At 39.4% G+C, this 21,494-nt stretch overlaps 1 pseudogene; it reads left to right on the top strand.

Moving 5' to 3' along the window:
* The first annotated feature begins 17,690 nt into the window (after nt 1-17,690).
* LOC111187626 (ubiquitin carboxyl-terminal hydrolase 48 pseudogene) lies at nt 17,691-19,591 on the top strand (annotated as a pseudogene).
* Nucleotides 19,592-21,494: the final 1,903 nt, after the last annotated feature.

Genomic DNA, 21,494 nt, shown 5'->3' with positions numbered 1-21,494 from the left:
CTCTCCTATGCTGCTTTATTCCCTACCCTCTGCACTCAGCATTCAAATTTCCACTCTGTGCACGCACCCGCCCTTTCTCTTAGTCGTTCCCCAGGGGACTTCCCTGAGCACTCTGCCCACAGGAAGGAAACCTTGGCTGCTTCCCAAGCTGCTGCCTTTGGCCTCTGGGGGGCACTGTTGCCCTTTCTTACCCATTGATGTCTGTAAGTAAATAAATTTAGCGGAAATTAAAGGTAATTTATATGCAATAATAAAAGAAACCTTGTAAGAAATTTCAGCTTTATTACATTCCTAGGGATCTGAGGTCATGTATTTTCCCATTTCTTACTTATTTTTAATTATTAGAATAGTCATTTTGCATCATACTTGAGGTTGGAGAGTAGTTGTGTTGACAATAATCTCCAAAGGAAATTTCCAGTTTCCTTCCATCCCAATTGCCTTCCTTCTTTCCTAATCTTCCGTCTTCATTTCTCCCCTCCCTCCCTCCTTTCCTCTCTCCCTCCCTTTCCCCTCCCTCCTTTCCTCCCTCTTTCCCTTCTTTCCTTCTTTTATTCATTCATTCCACAAATCTTTACTGAGCACTTATTCTGTGTTAGGGTCTGAAACTATAAGCTAGAATAAGAAACAGGCTTTGTCCTCAGGGACCTTACAGTCTAGACAGAGACAGGGAATACCAGCGATGACTGTACTTCAGTGTGTTTAAGGCTGTGATAGCAGTAGACACAGGACACTATGGGAGAACAGAATGTAGAAAAGAGGCTTCTAAGTCAGCATGAAGGTCAGGTAAGGCTTCCTTTGAGTTGATTCATAGAGGCTGCACAGGAGTTAGGCCATGTGAAGCTGGGCAGAGAGAAGGGAAAGACTGTGACTCCAAACTTAGAGCTTTTAGTTTCGATCCTTGGTATTGAGGAAATTAATCAAATAATTATGCTTAGCTTATTGTAACATCTACTGAAGGGGACCAAGAAAGAATATATATTTTTTTTGTATTTCTCTTTGAATGTGGACTTCCCATCCCATCTACCAATTAATGCCTGAGTTGAGAATTATTGGAATACTGTGTACCACATTTACTTACCAGTCAAACTGGGATGGGAAGATGTGAGACTTAATTCTTTCTACCCTGTTCACTGTTTCTGGTATTGTACGGTCTGCTTGTAAGGGTGAACACAAGCCCTACACAGAAGTATAATCCATAATCCTTCCAACCAATAAACAAGGATATAAATCCCTTCATTTCATTTAGCTTTCCAATGTGGGTGGACTTTTTTTCTTACCTCTACGAAGTAACTTCTCAACTCCACTCATACATTGGAATTTTTCGAGGATGTATAGAAAAGCATAGGTACCCCTACTTTTCCCCAGGAAGTTCTGATTTTGTACATCTACAATGGTATCTAGACATCTCTGCATTAAAAAAAAATCCCCTAATGATTTTGATCTTGAGCCAGTGTTGAGAACCAAAGTCTTTGACTCTACTCAAGTGGTATCTCATGATGGAAAAGTTTTAACACTGAAGTCATACAAATTTGACTCTAAATTCAGGTTCTGTCACATACTAACTGTGTGACCTTGGCCAAGTTACCAAGCCTCTCTGATCCTCAGACTCCTTATCTGTGAAGTGACACCAATAACATCTACCTTATAGGATGGCTGAGCTCAATAGAGGCTGGAACACTTTCCTATAGAAAACATAGGGGATTCATTATATACCAGGCTTGTAATAAAAGTGGAAACTCAGGAACCATCTTTTCTCAACGGAGCTAGTGAAACAACCAAAACACTAATAACCCATCACATTTCTCAGCTCCTCCTGAGAATAAGGAGACACTGAAAGCGAGAGGGATAGGATCAGAGGGGACTCTGACACTCAGTGCTGTATTGTCGGTCCATGCATTTTTTTGAGAGATTTGTTGAACATCTGTATTTATGCAAGTCGTATTTATCTTTTTCTCTTAAATATCCACAAATCTCTATCCCTACTGTACTGTCATGACTTAGTCTCTCATTGGCTCTCACTGTTCTGACAGATGCCTAACTGATCCTCCTAGCTTCAATCTCATTTGTCTCCAATACATGCAGTCACACGGCTTCACTGCTTAAATCCCTTCTCTTTCAGGATCACATCCAAGCTCCCCAGCAGGGAAAGCAAAGCCCATAAGAGTCTCCTACTTCCTCACTTTTAGCTTGTTCCATTTCCCTGTTGATCAAGGATTATAATGAAGCATTAATGGTTCTGAACAAAATCTCCTGTCTTGGTAACTTATTTTTTTTTAAACATCTTTATTGGAGTATAATTGCTTCACAATGGTGTGTTAGTTTCTGCTTTATAACAAAGTGAATCAGCTAGACATACACATATATCCCCATATCGCCTCCCTCTTACGTCTCCCTCCCACCATCCCTATCCCACCCCTCTAACTTTTACAAAGGACCTCAGCCTGGAGAACACGTCTCCCCTTTTCTGTCTAATGAAAGACAATGTTTTTAACCTCTATTTATTGCGTGCTTACTTTGTGTGGGCCACTTTGAAGACATTTAGTTTATTTCTCAGCCCCTTATATGTTATGCACTGTTACTTCCCTTTCACCATAAAGAAAACTAAGGTTCAGGGAGTTTAAGGTTTTATGGAACTATCTTCCCCCATCCTCCTGGACCCCTGTGTCCATTGTCTAATAACTGCCTTTTTAGTATGGAAAGTGAAGGGAGGAAGGGAAGGAAGGAAAGTAGGAAGGGAGAGAGGGAAGGAGGAAGGGAATAAAAGTAGATCTGGGGACTTCCCTGGTGGTCCAGTGGTTAAGACTCCATGCTTCTACTGCAGGGGGCGCGGGTTTGATCCCTGGTGGGGGAATTAAGATCCCACATACTGTGCTGTGTGGCCAAAAAATGAAAAAACAAGCAAACAAAACACTAGATTTCAATATACTATAAAAGCAGGAACTTGGACTCCATCATCTTTGAATTTTCCTTATGTAGCGCAGTGCCGTGTTTGTAGTAGTTACTACAATATATAGGTCAAATGAATAAGTAAACGTATGATTTTGTTTCTACATGCTGTGTTTTAAAAATGAATAAATCCATTCCTTCAGATCAAGGGCTATGATCGACATCTAAGTAACTACAGATTTAGTTAACCATCCTCTCCAACAACTGTGAAAAAGGAGTATACTGAATTTTCATTTAGCCTATACAGCTGCTCTAAAAATCCTACCTTTGTTGTCCAAACAATGTACCCCATCCGGTGTCCCCCCCATTTTCATCATCCACCCCCCACTTCTACCCTATATCCTCAATGAGGACCGACTAAGTTGAAAAAAACAAACAAAACAAAACCAAAAAGCAACTTTGGTGAAAAATCCATTAGCAGAAATTCATTTCCAACAAGATAAGTATTTTTGCTTTTATAAAAGGGACTGCCATTTAGAAAAAACACACCCTGTTCCCAAAGCCTGTCCCCTATTAAATGTGGCCTTGTGCTAAGAGTTAATTATGTTACTTTCCAAACAAACCTGGAGGCCTCTGCTTCTTTGAAGATGGCTTTGTGTTTAGAAGTCCATGGAATGTTACATGATATTGAACCATATATCATCATTCATAAAAGTTCATGATTTGTTAAACAAACATTCCTCTATTAATAAAACAAAAGAAGTGTTTCAACAAAAAGGGTGCAGCTATATCAGGAGGGCTTGCTGTTCACACATCCCGGTTTTGCGGTGATAAAACAGTCATTAAAACATGCAAGCTCTTTAAAACTACAGCTGCCAGGCCCAATGAGCTTTATCTGGAGAGACATTAAATGTGAGGGCATTCATCTCACATTCCAGGACAATCTCTGGGAACACAGCTATAAAAATAAAAGGGAGAGAGGTCAGAGTCAAGGGGACATGGCTTTGAGGGTAGCAGTTCTTGAATGTTGCCCAGGACATCATAGGGCGAAGGCAGAATGCCCTCTGAAAGAAGAGTAAAAGTCAAAGAGGTATCACATTAAAAACATAGCACTTTCATTTCATTAAAATATTAGATCAGATACAATTTTAAATGTACTTCTTGTCGGTTAGCCTTTCTCACCAACAAGCCTTTGTCTAATATTTCCAGAACTGCTTTCTAATCAAGAACAGTGACAGAAAAGTAGAAACTGGAACTCGTTTTTTAAGAGGAAAAATGTTACTTGCAGTTACCTAAACACCTCAAAACTTCACGGTTCAGGAATGAAAACTAGCTGCTCTGTACTTCGTTTTATGCCTCTGTTTTCTTTTTTTCCCTATTTAAATTCTACTTTATGAAATAACAAGATATATACTCAGTGTATAAAGAGTTCCCGGAGGTCAAAGAAAAGAAACGTTAAGTTTTCCTAGCCACTAACTTGAAACAACCTGAAGATCAGACAGTAGAGGAATAGTTGAGAAAATATGATGCATTACAGTGATATTGACAAAGATTTGTTTCTTATGGGCAATGTTAATAATATAATTTTGTCTGCTGCATGCTATCAACTAAAAGCTCCTTTTCCTTCTCCTACTAATATTGCTAATAAAGCCAAAAGGTATCGAGTACTTGCTATGTGCCAGGAACTCTTCCAAGCCCTTTACATGTATTAATTTATTTAATTCTTACAACAGCCTGTAAGGTAAGTTTTACTATCCCCACTTTACATATGAGGAAACTGAAGCACGCAGAGATGAAATAACTTGTCCCAAGTCACATGGCTAGAAAGAAGCAGGGCTAGGGTTGTATTTTTTTAAAGATTTACTGAGATATAATTCACATATCATAAAATTTACTCTGCAGCACTTGTACAGATTTACTTGTACGGCAAAGTGATTGTTATTTTTTGTTCAGATTATATTCCATTATAGGTTGTTACAAGATATTGAATATAATTCCCTGAGCTATGTAGAAGATCGTTGTTGCTTACCTATTTTATGTATAGTACTTTGTATCTGTCTATCTCATACTCCCAATTTGTCCCTCCCTCCTTCTCTTTCCCATTTGGTAACCATAAGTTTGTTTTCTATGTCTGTGACTCTGTTTCTGATTTGTATATAGATTCATTTGTATTATTTTTAAATTCCACATATAGGTGATATCATATAGTATTTGTCTTTCTCTGACTTAACTTCACTGAGTATAATATTCTCTAGGTACATGTTTTTGTAAATGGAAATATTTCATTCTTTTTTATGGCTGAGTTTCATATATATATATATATATATATCACATCTTCTTAAACCGGTTATCTGTTGATGGGCAGCCGTGTTGTTTCCATGTCTTGGCTATTGTAAATAATGCTTCTATGAACATATGAACATTGGGGTGCATGTATCTTTTTAAATTATAGTTTTCATTTTTTTCCACATATATACCCAAGAGTGGGATGGCTGGATCATATGGTAGCTTTATTTTTAGTTTTTTAAGGAATCTCCATACTGTTTTTCATAGTGGCTGCACCAGTTTACATTCCCACCAGCAGTGTATAAGGGCTCCCTTTTCTCCACATCTTCTCCAGCATTTATTATTTGTAGACTTTTTGATGATAGCCATTCTGACCAGTATGAGGTGATATCTCATTGTGGTTTTGATTCACATTTCTCTAATAATTAGCGATGTTGCACATCTTTTCATGTTCCTGTTGGCCTTCTATATGTCTTCTTTGGAAAAATGTCTATTTAGGTCTTTTGCCCATTTCTTTATTGGGTTATTATTATTTTTTTATATTGAGTTGTATGAGCTGTTTGCATATTTTGGATATTAACCCCTTGTCGGTTGCATCATTTGCAAATATTTTCTCCCATTCTGTAGGTTGTCTTTTTGGTTTTTTTATGGTTTCTTTTCCTGTGCAAAAGCTTTTAAGTTTGATTAGGTCCCATTTGTTTATTTTTGCTTATTTCTCTTGCCTTGGGAGACTGATCTAAGAAAATATTGCTATGATTTATGTCAGAGAATGTTTTGCCTATGTTCTTTTCTAGGAATTTTACGGTATCATGTCTTATATTGTCCTTAAACAATTTGGAGTTTATTTTTGTATATGATGTGAGGGAATGTTCTAATTTCATTGATTTACATGTAGCTGCCCACTTTTCCCAACACCATGTGTTGAAGAGACCATCTTCTCTCCATTGTATATTCTTGCCTCCTTTGTCCTAGATTAATTGACTGTAGGTGCATGGCTTTATTTCTGGGCACTCTATTACATATGTCTTTAAAGTAACACAGTCTCATTTAAAAAACTCTTTGATTCATTTTTAAATAACTTAAGCTCTCAATCTTTACTTTTTTTTAAGGCTACCTGTATTTTTTCCAGTACTCATATTTCCAAGGAGATGGGCTTGTTTCTTTTTGTTTGGACGCTATAAGTAGCAAAAATTATGAACTTTACCTCTTGTGATTGTTCTTGGCAGAACCCTTAGTAAACAGTTATACAGGTAACTTGAGACTCAGGGTAGATATGTAGAATCTGGTCATTGAGTCTCTGATAAGAATAATTACTGTTAAATTGGGTTATCTTTACTGAAGGGCAGACTTTTTTTAAAAAGTGGTTTCCAGGTCAAGTCATCATTTGTCTGCAGGGAAGTTGTGTCCTTGAAGAAATGGAGTAATCAGTTATTTAAGTTTTCTGTGTCAAGGAGATCCCCTTTGAGGTAGTGAGCCAGTAGTACAAACTCTTACTCAGATTCTGTCGTAACAGTCACCACAACTGGAGAGCCAGTTCATCACAAGACTCAAGGTTGGGCTGGAATTTCTGGGAAGTTAGGATGGGGTGAGATGAGTGGGCATTAAACATGTTTGTTATAGATTAATGCATTCTCTTTACATGCGGGAGAATGAGTCGCATTCAGACTAGACCCCCTAAATGACCCTCCTGGGCATTCTCCAGAGTCAGCAGATAATTTATAGAACAGTTCAGAGAATTTCCTGCAAGGTTTTAGGATGAGTTGTGCCCCCAGATGGCCACTATGTGAAAACTAAGAGCCATTATCTCACCTGAGTGAGTCATGTGAAAAAGGAATCTTCAGTAACTGACATTTTTCATTTTGCCATTGCTTCCGGAACCTGTGTTTCATCACATCTATTACCTACTTGTCTTATCCTGTAGCAAGTGAAAAGGCAGTCTTGTTTGTCCGGGAGTTTGTGTCACAGTCAACTTCCTCCTTTAGGGTCAGATATGCATTCCTTTGAGGAAAAAGACTGTAGGAACCTGCAACGGTTATGATGACTCTGTGAGAAGATAAAGGGGGTCTTCAATAGTCACACGTCAGCAAATGTTTTGTTGATTGTATTGTAACCCGAAGGATTGTAACCCAAAGGATTGTGAATTAAATGACAGATGATGACATTGTTCTGTGGCCTTCTGGCTCTGTCAATTTGCTGAGACAGAAAATATGGTTATGTTACAAATTGTACCATGGCCTTCAGAGCAGCCCTTCAAAGCTTAGAGGCTTGGAAGCAAAATGGGTCCCTGAAAGAACAATCCATTAGTCACAACATTAAAGTTCATACTCCAGACCTCAACTCATGTACAGTGTTTCCTGTATTAATGAATTAAAATATCTAAGAAAAGGTCACTTACCCCATCAACCCTTGTATTAAAAAAAAAAAAAAAAGCTCATTTAAAGTTTTAAGTAAAACTTTCCTATTTGGCAGAAGTGCTAAATTAATTTTCACCAGTTATTGGGTTGGCCAAAATGGTCGTTCGGGTTTTCCGTATCTTATGGAAAACACGAACGACGGTTTTGGCCAACCCAATACTTGGCATGACAATTATTCACATAATTCTGGAGAAATGACAATGAGCAAACCAAGTCTGAGCCTGTAGATGAAGGGTTCAGAGACCTGGGTTCAAATCTCAACTCTGCTGCTGTGTAACCCGGAAAAGGTCACTAACCCACCTAGACCTCTGTGTTTTCTGTACTGTACACTTCTGAGGAGATTTTTATGTGCCTGGCACTGTTTTAAGCACATTATACTCAATGTCTACAATGCTATCAGGTAAGTAATATCTCTACCTTCATAAGGTTAGGGAAACAGAAGCATGGAGAGGTCAAAAGGTATCTAAGGGGATGGAGCAAGGAGGGGGCAGAACCAGGATTCTGACCCAAGCTATCATGATAGCTGGTGCTACTGACCACTGGGCAATGCTACCGCGCCAACCACCACCCTTATCCGTAAGTACAGTGGAAGAAATCCCTTTGGAAGAACCCATTTATTTTTTTCTTTTATTTTCAGTGTCCAGTCAGGCCTTGAATAATAACTAAGGGTTAGAAAGTTCTTTCTAAAGCTTTTACTTGGCAGCTAAAAATTTTAACAAGATTACTAATTTATAAATGAAGTTTTAGTTTGACGTGGGCCTCAACAGGCTCTTCTAAAAGATGTGGAGACTTACTGGCTAAATTCCAAGTCTGTTGCTCTGGTTAGTGCTAAGCTAGTATTCTCAGAGCCTTGATGCCCACAATCAGTGATTTCTGTACTCTCATTGGATCTGCTGGGTTAAACCCTTGGACCCATATATTGTCACATTATTTTAGGAATCTTAAATTACCAGCTGTAAACTAATTTAAAAGAATCCATTTGCACACACTGTGCTTAGAATGGGATTCTGGTTGAACTTAAAAAATACGTACTTTTTCTTATCTGTATTCTTGATGTTTAGATGAATTCTTCTAAGACCATGCATTGTTTGATGGCCAAGGATAAAGTTGAAAAGCTTGATTTCATTCAAGTAATCTATAATCAATGATTCAGAATGCTACGTTTAGCTGTATGATAGAATAATCATGGAGAAAATCATGGGAAAAGCGTATTTACAACAGGGGAGATTTTAAATGAGAGCAAAGTTTTCTCTCTCTCTCTCTCTCAACTGTGTGTGAGTGTTTGTGGATGCCTGTTTCTGGGAAGGCTAAGAAAGGATGACTCTCAGAAGTAAAGAGTAGTCATTAAAATTTTGTTTAATTAATAATTCCTTCAAAAGTTTCTAGAGGAAATTTGACTCTTGGTCTTTTTTATCCCATGACACTTCCTTGTGAAACGCATTGGGATATCCACCTCACCTTTCACCTTACCTCCGAATTTCTCATTATTTCATGACTCATAGCAGCAACTCCACCCATTCTTTTCCAAAAAAAAAAAAAAAAAAGTGTGGTAGCTGTTATGGAAATACTTTTGAGTCAGTCAGAAGTGAGGCAGGTTGCCAAATGGCTGATTCAGTCCCCAGAACTTAGAGGAGGACAATTAGAGAATTAAAGGTTTGTAAATTCAGTTGTGGGGTTAATGGCTTATACAGTGGTTTATGCAAGTTCACTTACTACCTGTGACACCACAGGAAATTCACCTTAATTTTTTATTCATACACCTACGCTACTCCTGTCTTAACCTGTTTGGTATGGGTACATACTAGGTAAAAAGCCTATGACCATCCTTTCTAAGTCTATCTGGACAAGTTTTATAATAGAAAAAAGTGGTCCGCAACTTAACACTTAGGATCACTTCTATTTCATTTTTCATGGAACAGGCCCAATAGGGAACCAGATTCCTTGGGTAAGGGTCCTAGTGTAGTCCCAACAAATGTGGATCAAGTACACCCAGTTGTGTACTAGTAAGTATTATAATTGCCTCGTACATTTGGATTGTGAAGTATCCTTTCTATGAAGCTTGAAGTACCTACGAAATAAAAAACCAAACAAGCAAATATAGAAAAACTGTTACGCAGCGCTCCTATATGATATTTTAATGCACACATTTGCTTCATTCTAATTCTAAAATTTGATAAGGCGGTTCTTTATTTCATTTGAAAAAAAGTAAAAAATATCTTAAAAATACATGGAGGCAACTCAAGCATAGTCTGATCTTCGGTTCATTCGGCCATCGTACCCAACAAGTGATCCAGAGCTTTGTTTCCTCTAGGCAAGATGAATAGGTCTATATTTAGTTTCACTGTAAGGATGACAAAAGAGTCTGTCTCTACCACATTAGTCTCCATTATGCCTAGGGTGCTTTTCTCAGACCTGAGTTTAAATTCACCTACTTACCTCTCACCTTTTCCACGAGAGTTAGACAGGAAGTTACATTGAACAGCTTCCGCTCTTTGGGTTGAGACTTGTAGCTGGCCCCAAATGCCACATGACCATCCTTGGTATGTTAATCGGTAGAGCTTCTGTAATGTATTATGTCCAAATGGATGATAGGAGAAATCGGAGAAAAGGAGCCAAGAACAGCATTCCTCTTCCACTGTCTGGTGTGGGAGAGAGAGTGGAGAACGGAGTTAATATAACTGAGTTGAAAGCAGTGTTCATAGGCAAAGCTTAAGATCCATACTTGGAAGACAATGAAAGACAATGAACAGACAAGGAGAGTGCTGAGTGCAAAAGGTGAGCACTCTTTCCATTAGCCCTTCCCTCTGTGTGTGCGGCTGTCCAGGTCTGTGTAAGTAGAGCACGTGGCAGAGTCCTGGGGGACTCCAAACTGACGATTTTTATGTTTTTTAATCTGGAGTTTAAGTTTTCTATTCTGTCTAAGAAGCTGTTTTTCTTGTTAGCAAGACGATATTTTAACACAAAGGATTGTAAATTTCCTCAGTACAGATAGCATATTTACTTTTTCCTTTATGTCTTCAATAGAATCTAAGCCAGTGCTGTGTTCTCAGTAGGTATCTGAAGTCGGGGTCTCTATGCACCTTTCCCTCCTGAAAATGGTACCTCATTTCCTCCATCTTGTTTTCAAACAAGCTGAGCAATAATAGGAGGCCAAAATATCGTTTTTATTTCTAATAGAGACTGGATTGGAGAATTAGGCTTTAGGTTTGTTAACTAAGTGGACTCACCAATGAACTCAGATTTAGGTAGACTCACTGACCCAATCATAACAATGATGGTAGAGGTGGGCCACCAGCATGCGGCCTGTCTTAGTAATGCTTTTGCCATGGGGGCACAGACAGAATTTTTGCTGTCTATGGACAGATTCATTCCCATGAGGAATGTATGGGAGCTGAGACAAGCATACCCAGTTATTCATCCTATTTACCAATCAGATAAGTCAGTCACCACCCTAAATATGGAATGAGTAAAGGGGTAAAGGAGTAAAGAGAGATTCAGAGTTATATAATTTAAATATCTTTCATAGGAAAGAAATATTAGGCTTCAGAAAGAACTATTCTCTACTTCTTTTTGTCCTTGATGAATGTAATGAATGACCATTCATGGGCACATCATATGTTTATGTTTGTGCATATAAGTGTGCTGGAGGATGCTTTATGCTGGAGATGCTTTAAAGGAAATGATAAACTAGAAAGGCTAGTTTATTTGTTTTGTTATCTAGGGGGTTGGGATTTTGTAGCAGGAAGCTATTCCTTTCCCTTTGAAAATGATAGGTTTTTTTCCATAGGTAGTTACATTGTAAGCCCCATCGTGTGCCTCCCTAATTAAATTCCTCGGATGACTTCCCACTATACTTAGACTATAATCCAAACTCTTTATGATGCCCCAAGGACTAGAAAGCCTCCATAATGTGGCCCTTGCCTGCTCTTACCTCTCATATCCCCTTGATCACTCTGTTCCAGGAATAGTGATATTTGGTTGTGATTGCTTATAATTTTATTAATTCATTTTTTAAAAATTGGCTACACAAAGTTGATTCCCATTTAAAGTGTACTTGCTGTTCCCTTTGCCTGGAATCGTTGTGTATTTGAGTCCTCTTGTCATATAAGCATTTGCACCAATGTCATTTCCTTGGAAAGGTCTTCCCTGATTACCTAGTCAAAAGTAGTTGCCCAGTCACTCAGTCATTTGGTTGTTCTATTCTCTGTATAGCTTTTACGTAATCAGACAGTTTTGTTTGCTGTTTATCCTTTATTTTGTTTCTCCCATGAAAGTTCTAGTAAACCAGCGGGCCTGTCCTTCAGTTTGCTACTGTAGGTCCCAGTCATGCACTTGGTAGGAGCTCATCAAGTATTTGGTGAATGAGTGAATTGTTCCCCTCATCATACTACTGCTGAACAAAAACACCACCTTGTATATACAGCAGTTATTTCAGAGGTCACGCCAAAGTATAATGTCAGTTTTGGATATAGATGAAAGTGAGGACGCATGTCCTAACAACCTGTTGTCAGCTAACAAAAAGGAATAGAGCATGTTAACAACACACCTTGACAAAGTTGAGAACGATCACTGCAGTCCAGAAAAGTCATGAGCTTTCACTGGCTAATAGATTTCAGTGGCTGCAAAGAGTTTCCATGGTTCAAAAGCAATTCCCATTCCACACTTCCTGTTTTATCAAATTGTGAATCACTATGTTGTACACCTGAAACTTATGTAATATTGTAAATCAACTATACCTCAATAAATTTAAAAAAACTGGCATGGAAACAGACCTACAGCCTTTAGTCTGGATCTCAAACATCTTAAAAACAAAGGTATTGCGCAGATCTCAAAGACCAGGTGTGCTCTTATTTGGGACTAACAAACCAGAATAGATTATCAATTCTCAGATCTTATATTTGGACTACTTCTTATGACTGGGAAATGACATAGTATCTTTGGGGCTGTGACTTGACTTTTCACTCCCTAATTTAACCTAATAAAAAAAGGTTGGAAAGGTTGAATATTTCAAAGGTAACTCTGATAAAAGGGTTGAATGTTATTTGAAACTGAATTTCAGTTTTAGGTTTCCTTTTTGTCCATCTCAGTGTCTTGAATGGAGGCATGCAAAGTCTGCATCATTGTGACAGATGTATATTTAGGCATTTCACGTTCACCATCTCCCCTCCAAGGAAACCTGATGTTCTAGACAAAATGGACCAATACGTAGCAGTGGTGATACTCCTCTTTCTCTTCTACATACAAAAGAATTTGTTTAATACTTGACAATGTGAAAAGGAAGCCTAGAAGTTGGGCCTCATCCAAGAGTTGGGGCAACCTATGGGTAGGTTTATAGCAGCTTCAGGTTTAGGGCATGAAGCCTGGAAGGGAGTAGTTAAATATTTTCCTCTTCTAGATCATATACATATATATATATATATATATATAATTATATATATATATAAAATTATCTTTATAAATTTATATATTATATTGACATATTTGTATATATAGTTTATATACATAAATTTACATTCCATGATTATTAAATTATATTATACATATATTTGTCTACATATCTTTAACTCACTTGTACCTCTTCACTTTTCCAGCATAAATCGTGTTTTCATGGCTAACTCTTATTAAAATCCCAGTCTCTTATGCTCTATTTCCTTCACTCGCATTTCAGGAACACAGGTTAATTTAGACTGTGCCTCAGGATCTCTGAGGTCTGTACTGGATTCCAGGACTTAGCTCAAGGATCCAGCTGCATCATGTTGATATGGAATGGTCCAGGTATGGACAAAAGAATGTCAAATGTGAGGTATGCCAAAGGTCCATTTTAGCCCCAGCCCAAATATCTCCAGCTGTGGGCGCCAGAATGGAAATAATGATGCAAAATTGATATGTCTGAGTCAAAAGGGGTAAGCTAAATTCAACTTAAAACTCAGAGGACTATTCAAAGGAGGTAACTGAATAGTGCCTCCCCTTGTGACAAAGGCAGCAAGCATGATCCAGTAAGTTCAATCTCCTTTAGAGAAAAGCCTGCCTTAGGACCTGTTCTCTTTACTCATTTCAGGGTCAATCCCTTCCTAAATTCCCCTGCCCAGAGAGAACTTGTGGCCTGAGGAGTCACGTCGTATAAATCTGCCTCAGTTTAAAATTCTACCCTCTCTGTCAAGGATTGGATGGTAAGAGAAGTAGTTTGTGGGAAGGAATTAAGATAAAATTATTGACCTCTGTGTTATGTCTCATAGGATGAAGAAAGGCACAAAAGTTTCATTATCAGTCAGACACCCACTCAGTGAGGACAGGGACTTCAGCTTCTTCACTGTTGTCTAGAAAAGTACCTCGTAAAAGAGCAATGAATATTTATTGAAAAGTTGAATCAATGCATTGATGAAGAACTTACATTCTGTCATGCTTGTCAGAGTCTGAGAGTTCATTTGGCTCTGATAAAGAAATTCCCCTGCATCAGGTCTCAGGGCAGATTAAAAGAGAAAAACCCATTCCAATGAGCTCAGATCCATGTGATACTCATCATTTTCATTTACAAACGCATAGCAATTTGAGAAACAGAAAGTGTGACCCTATATACCCACAAATACTTGTCAGCTGGCCAACAGGTGCACTAGACCAGGTGAACAGATAACCCACCAGATAAGCCTTGTATGGTTGCAACATGCAAGAAAATCATTTACCAGACAGAGGAGTCTAGTTGTCTCTTGCACGCAATGGGTAGGTGAGTGCAGAGAACAAGGGACATACTCCAGGATTTTTCCTGCATTTCAAGTATCACAGAGCAATCACAAGTCAGTCAGAGTAAGCTGGGGTCAATTCTACCCCACCCACCCTGTGCAGCATTCCGTTGTGTTCCTGTCAGAGGATCCATGGGTCAAATCACCTTTGACTTGACTCTGGAAAACCACACTGTCACCTGAAGTGGGCCGAAGGGGGGGAAAAATCATATAAATAGTTAACATTAATTTCCAGTGGGAATTAGCTGCTCTTCCACATGTTTTTGCACAAATATGAACTAAGTCAACAGGTGATCCTAGAAAAAGCACTACAAGCATCTTTCTGGACACCTGGCTGAACCTGATGCTCTACTTTCCCACTGAGTTATTAAAAAGCTAAACTTCATACCTGAAATCTAATAACTTTTAAAGATGCAAGAGATTATGTAGATTCATCTGTAAGGAAAGGCAATAGAAAAAGTTTTCTTATCTTCATCCATGACTCTCCTCACATTGTTTTGTGCCAATTTCTAGATGTATATACAGGATATGATCCCCACAACCAAACAGGCAACAGAGCATCTTTAGTCTCCCATGAACATTCAGTCCTAAGAATAGACAAGTCAGTGTCACAAAAGAGAAGAAATCATTCAATTTTTTCACTCAAAAAAGCTCATTCAAATTTTTAAAGTATCCTCTCCTATTGAATGAGCTTTGGTTTTAGTTTTTATTTAGGTTTTCTTTGTAGTCTTTAAAAATCTCTTGCTTATATCCTCCGAACTCTCAGCTCCTTACTTTAGTTGATAATATTCAGTATTTCCTTTGGTGCTGTGAGGGGATTTGTTGGAGGAATAAACATAAATGTCCATGGCTAATAATTACCCAATTGTTATCATGTGTCAGGCTTACAAAAACTCCATGAGGCAGGTTCTATATTAACCTGAGATTTGGAATAAATATTAAAGTAACTTAGAGTCTTGATTTACTTTTTAAAAAAGACTTCATTAACTCAAAATTGAACATTAAGCTAAGAACTAAAACTATGAACCTAGAAGAAATCATACTAGAAAATCTTCATAACCTTGAGTAGGCAAATATTTCTTAGATAGACTAAAAAATATCATGCTTTTGAAAGATGCTGTTAAGAAGCTAAAAAGGCAAACCACAGATTGGGGGAAAATATTTGCAAAGTTATATCAATAAATAATTCTTACAACTAAGTAAGAAAAGGATAACCTGATTTTAAAATCATTTGAACAGACACTTTGCTAAAAAAGATATATGATTCGCATAAAAATGCATAAAAAGATGTTCAACGTCATTAGTCATCAAGGGAATGCAAATGGGGGCTTCCCTGGTGGCACAGTGGTTGAGAGTCCGCCTGCCGATGCAGAGGACACGTGTTCGTGCCCTGGGCCAGGAAGATCCCACATGCCGCGGAGCGGCTAGGCCCGTGAGCCACGGCCGCTGAGCCTGCGCATCCGGAGCCTGTGCTCCGCAACAGGAGAGGCCACAACAGTGAGAGGTCTGCGTACCGCAGAAAAAAAAAAAAAAGAAAAAGGGGAATGCAAATGAAAACTGTGACAGAATACCATTGCACACCCACAAGGATGGCTAAAATCCAAAAGAGTGACAATGCCAACTGATGGAAAGGATGTGCAGCGATTATAACTCTCATATATTGGTATGGGAATGTATAATACAACCATTTTAGAAAACAGTTTGGCAATTTATTATATAGATATACACTTACCATATGATTCAGCATTCCCAATCTTAGAAATTTTCCAGGTGACAATGAAAACATACGTACACAAAAGGTGTGTATTTTATTTATAAATTAGCTTTTAAATAATTGCCCCAAACCAAAAAAAAAAAAAACCCAAATCCACTTTTGAATGGATAAACAAATTGTATTGTATTATTATAGTCTGTATGATGGAATATCACTTAGCAAAAAGAGAAAAAAAGAAAAAGAAAAAAAAGAAAGAAACAGACTCCTACACAAGCAACAACATGAACAAATCTCAAATCATTATACTGGTTGAAAGAAACCAGAAATAGAAGACTGCATATGTCTGACTGTAGGTATAGGAAATTCTGGAAGAGGCAAAACAAGAGTGACAGAAAGCAGATCAATGATTGGCAGGGGCTGGGAGTAGAGGGAGGAGAATTGTGGGGTAGTGAAATCTTCTATTTCTTCATTGTGGTGGTGGTTACATGACAGGATACATTTGTCAAAACTTTTTGAACTCTACACTTAAAATGGGTACATTTTTATTATACATAAGTTACGCCTCAATAAAACTGATGAAAAAATTCTAAGTTAATGTGCTATACAAAGAGACATTAAAAAGTGGCTTCCCTTCCTGTATTCTTATGTACATTACACTTACCCTAGGATTTTGGCATCAGGAATAGGATTTTTATAAGCTGCTATCAGGGAGGGCACAGATACAGTCCAGAATTGTGCTGTCTGATATAGAGCCACTAGACACATGTGGCTATTTGAATTTCAATTAATTAAAATTAAATAAAATTTACCATTTAGTTGCTTAGTCACCCCAGCCACATTTCAGGAGCTGAACAGCCACATGTGGCCGGTGGCTACTGTATAGGACAGTGCAGTTATCTAAAGCACATTTCCACTGTCACAGAAGCTGGACTGTGCTGGCCTAGAACACATTTCTGAATAAATTTTGTAAGCAAATAGCAAATGCAGGAATCTGAAAGCCTTTGGTTTACAAAAGACAAGCTTTGTTGAAAGACAGTGTGCCCTTCTCCCCACTTCCCCGTCCCCGCCCGGTATTAAAGTATCTAAGGGTGAGCGCTCAGCTTAGAGTCACACTGAATAGCGCAGAGGGTGCGGAGGATGAGAATCAGTCATGGTGGGTATCACAACTTTCAAAAGAAGGTTTCAGCCTACAAGAACATGGACTAGTCAAGATCAACAGACACCCAGAAGTTATCAGCAAATACGGAGAAAGTCAGGCAGACAAGGCGTCCGTCTCAGAATGCCAGGAAAATATCCAAGGCCCCTTAAGCTTAGATCACCTTAGAAATGAAAAAAGGAGGGAAACCTCAGGGGAGTAAGAGGTCCTAGAATTTGACTTGGGAGCTACTTAAAGTAGACATGGGCTTTAAATGCAGATGCTCATGCTACCGTGAGTTGGCAAGACAAAGTTGTCAGCCAGCAATAGAAATAGGCCTTGTAAACCTAACATGAATTCCATTAGAGGAAACTACAAAAGATATTGTTGCAGCTCAAAAAATTCATCTAACTTTATCAAATCAGAAGTTTTTGGCCCGCTTGGAAGACTAGTGGTGCGCAGGACGCTATCCTGGACAGGTGCTGAGACGCTGCTTCCCCAGCAGCGCAGGTGGCGGAGCCGTTTGGGCAGCGACAGCAGCAGCTCCAGGCTCAGGAGGCGCTCCTCGGGCCAAGGCCATGGCCCCGCGGCTGCAGCTGGAGAAGGCGGCCTGGCGCTGGGCGGAGATGGTGGGGCCCGAGGAGGTGTTGCAGGAGCACATCTGGCTGGAGCCCTGCATCCGCGGCGTGTGCAGACGAAACTGCAAAGGAAATCCGAATAGCTTGGTTGGGATGGGTGAGCACATTTGGTTAGGAGAAATAGATGAAAATAATTTTCATAACACTGATGACCCCAACTGTGAGAGGAGAAAAAAGAGCTCATCTCTGGACCTCACTAACCTGGGAGCTACTTGGTATGTCAACACATTTTTTCAAGTGTGGTTTCTTAACCTGGAGCTTCTGCAGGCGCTCTACTTATGTCCAAGCACCTATAGTGACTACATGATGGGAGGTGGTATCCAAGAAGAGAAAGATGAGCCTCAAGAAATTTGTGAGCATCTCCAGGACTTATTTGCCTTGTTACAAATCAGTAACAGGTGCTACATTGATCCATCGGGATTTGTTAAAGCTTTGGGCTTGGACACAGGGCAGCAGCAGGATGCCCAAGAATTTTCAAAGCTCTTTATGTCTCTTTTGGAAGACACTTTGTCTAAACAAAAGAATCCCGATGTGAGGAACATTGTCCAACAGCAGTTCTGTGGGGAATAAACTTATGTAACTGTCTGCAATCAGTGCTGCAGAGAATCTAAGCTTTTATCAAAGTTTTATGAACTGGAGTTAAATATCCAAGGCTACAAACAGTTAACAGATTGTATCTCAGAATTTTTGAAGGAAGAAAAATTGGGAATCAATCAGTGCATTTGTGAAAACTGTCAAAGCAAACAGAATGCAACAAGGAAGATCCGACTCCTTAGTCTTCCTTGTACTCTGAACTTATAGCTAATGCGTTTTGTCTTTGACATGCAAACTGGACATAAGAAAAAGCTGAATACCTACATTGGATTCTCAGAAATTTTGGATATGGAGCCTTATGTGGAACACAAAGGTGGGTCCTATGTGTATGAGCATAGTGCAGTCCTCATACACAGAGAAGTGAGCTCTTATTCTGGTCACTACATTGCCCATGTGAAAGATCCACAGTCTGGTGAATGGTATAAGTTTAACAACGAAGACAGAAAAGATGGAGGGGAAGAAATTACAACTAGGGATTGAGGAAGATCTAGCAGAACCTTCTCAATCCCAGACATGTATACCCAAGTGTGGCAAAGGAACTCACTGCTCTCGATATGTGTACATGTTGGTTTATAGACTGCAAACTCAAGAAAAACCCAACATAACTATTCATGTACCAGCCTTTCGTCAAGAGCTGGTAGATCGGGATAATTCCAAACTTGAGGAGTGGTGTATTGAAATGGCCAAGATGTGTAAGCAAAGTGTGGATAAAGGAAAAGCAAAGCATGAAGAAGTTAAGGAGCTGTACCAAAGGTTACCTGCTGGAGCTGGTCTGTAAGATCTTCTGGGACAGTCGGTGCCCAATCTGAGCTACTAGCTCCAGGTGGGCACCCTCACAACCTTATCTCTCAGGGCCTGACTAAGGCCTGGTTTAGAGCCTTGTGGGAGGTCTCTGGATGGGGGAGGCTAGGGTAGTGTAAAGGATGTAGCTTTCCAGGTGGATGTGGCACATGGGGTGTGGTCACCCCACTTCCCTGGGTGTGCAAAGATTGCAGAGCATGCAGACAGACCTCTGTTATGGCTACCCAAGAAAGAAACCAAGGATCCCTAGTGAATGTACAGACTAGTGAAAGTAACGGCCATTTATTGAGCACCTGTGAATCAGGTGCCACCAGGAGCAGCACAAACTTGTTTTATGATCTCTCGGTGCCTATACATCTGCAGTCATTCTGTCACTTCCTAAGGCATTCTTGTCTTTATTGCTGAAGATCTGAGAAAAAAGTTTACCTGGGCACATTGCCTCAGGGAGCGCTCACATCATGAAGAAGTTCAGGGTAAAGGCAAGACTGCCAAAGCAGGAGTGAGAGCGATTTGACGCCAGGAGGCAGACCTCAAAGAGGTCGCGGCCACAGGAGACTGGAGTCCTGGCCCCTGTCAGCCTTCCCGGAGGGCTTCAACTGGACCCCTCAGGTCATGCTCCGGCTGAGCACCGCCTGTCTCACAGACCCTGTGTTGCCTCGCATTGCCTACCCAGTCGTCCTGTTGCCAGAATGAGCTGAAGTCTGAAAATTGCTCATCAGGACAAGGCATAGCACAGGTATCTTCTCTGTGGTTTCACTTGCCAATGACCACTATCTTGATAATTCCGTGTGGTTGACAGGGTCTTGGTACTCCAGCCAGAGCTTCTGAGGTGGGAGAGCCAAATTCAGGACATTGGACCACCAGAAACCTCCAGGGCTCTTGTAAGAGGCAAGAGCTCTCTCAGAGATCTCTGTCTCAATGCTAAGACTCAGCTGCATCCAATGTCCAGCAAGCTACAGTACTGGACGCCCCATGCCAAACAACTAGCAAAAGAGGAACACAACCCCACCCATTAGCAGGAGGCTGTCTAAAATCATACTAAGTTCACAGACATCCCAAAACACACCACCTGACGTGCCCCTGCCCACCAGAAAGACAAGATCCAGGCCCACACACCAGAACAAAGGCACCAGTCCCCTCCTCAAGGTACCCTACACAAACAACAGAACCAATCTCACCCACTGGGGGCAGACACCAAAAACAATGGGAACTACGAACCTGTAGTGCGTGCAAAGGACCCCAAACACAGTAAGTTAAACAAAACGAGAAGACAGAGAAATATGCAGCAGATGAAGGAGCAAGGCAGAAACCTACAAAGTCAAACAAATGAAGAGGAAATAGGCAGTCTACCTGGAAAAGAATTCAGAATAATTATAGTAAAGAGGATCCAAAATCTTGGAAATAGAATGGAGAAAACACAAGAAACAATTAACAAGGACCTAGAAGAACTAAAGAGCAAACAAACAATGATGAACAACACAAGAAATGAAATTAAAAATTCTCTAGAAGGAATCACTAGCAGAATAACTGAGGCAGAAGAATGGATAAGTGACCTGGAATATAAAAAAGTGGAAATAATTACCACAGAGCAGAATAAAGAAAAAAGAATGAAAAGAATTCAGGACAGTCTCACAGACCTCTGGGACAACATGAAACACACCAACATTTGAATTATAAGGGTCCTAGAGGAAGAAGAGATAAAGAAAGGGTCTGAGAAAATGTTTGAAGAGATTTTAGTTGAAAACTTCTCTAACATGGGAAAGGAAATAGTCAGTCAAGTCCAGGAAGTGCAGAGAGTCTCATACAGGGTAAATCCAAGGAGAAACATGCCAAGATACAATAATCAAACTATCAAAAATTAAATACAAAGATAAAATATTAAAAGCAGCAAGGGAAAAGTAACATATAATATACAAGAGAATCCCTGTAAGGTTAACAATGACTCATTCAGCAGAAACTATGCAAGCCAGAAGGGAGTGGCAGGACATATTTAAAGTGATGAAAGGGAAAAACCTACAACCAAGATTACTCTACCGAGCAAGGATCTCATTCAGATTGAACAGAGAAATTAAAAACCTTACAGACAAACAAAAGTTAAGAGAATTCCACACCACCAAACCAGCTTTACAACAAATGCTAAAAAACAAAAATAAACAAATGGGACCTAATGAAACTTAAAAGCTCTTGCAAAGCAAAGGAAACTACAAACAAGATGAAAAGACAACCCTCAGGATGGGAAAAAAATATTTGCAAATGAATCAACAGACAAAGGATTAATCCCCCAAATAT

This window comes from Delphinapterus leucas, chromosome 5, assembly GCF_059928025.1.
Source record: "Delphinapterus leucas isolate spDelLeu-1000000601 "Yukka" chromosome 5, BTC_Dleu_Yukka2, whole genome shotgun sequence".
Taxonomy (NCBI): Eukaryota; Metazoa; Chordata; class Mammalia; order Artiodactyla; family Monodontidae; genus Delphinapterus; species Delphinapterus leucas.
Note: the sequence above shows the minus strand (reverse complement) of the source record. Positions and strands in the feature narration are given on the sequence as shown.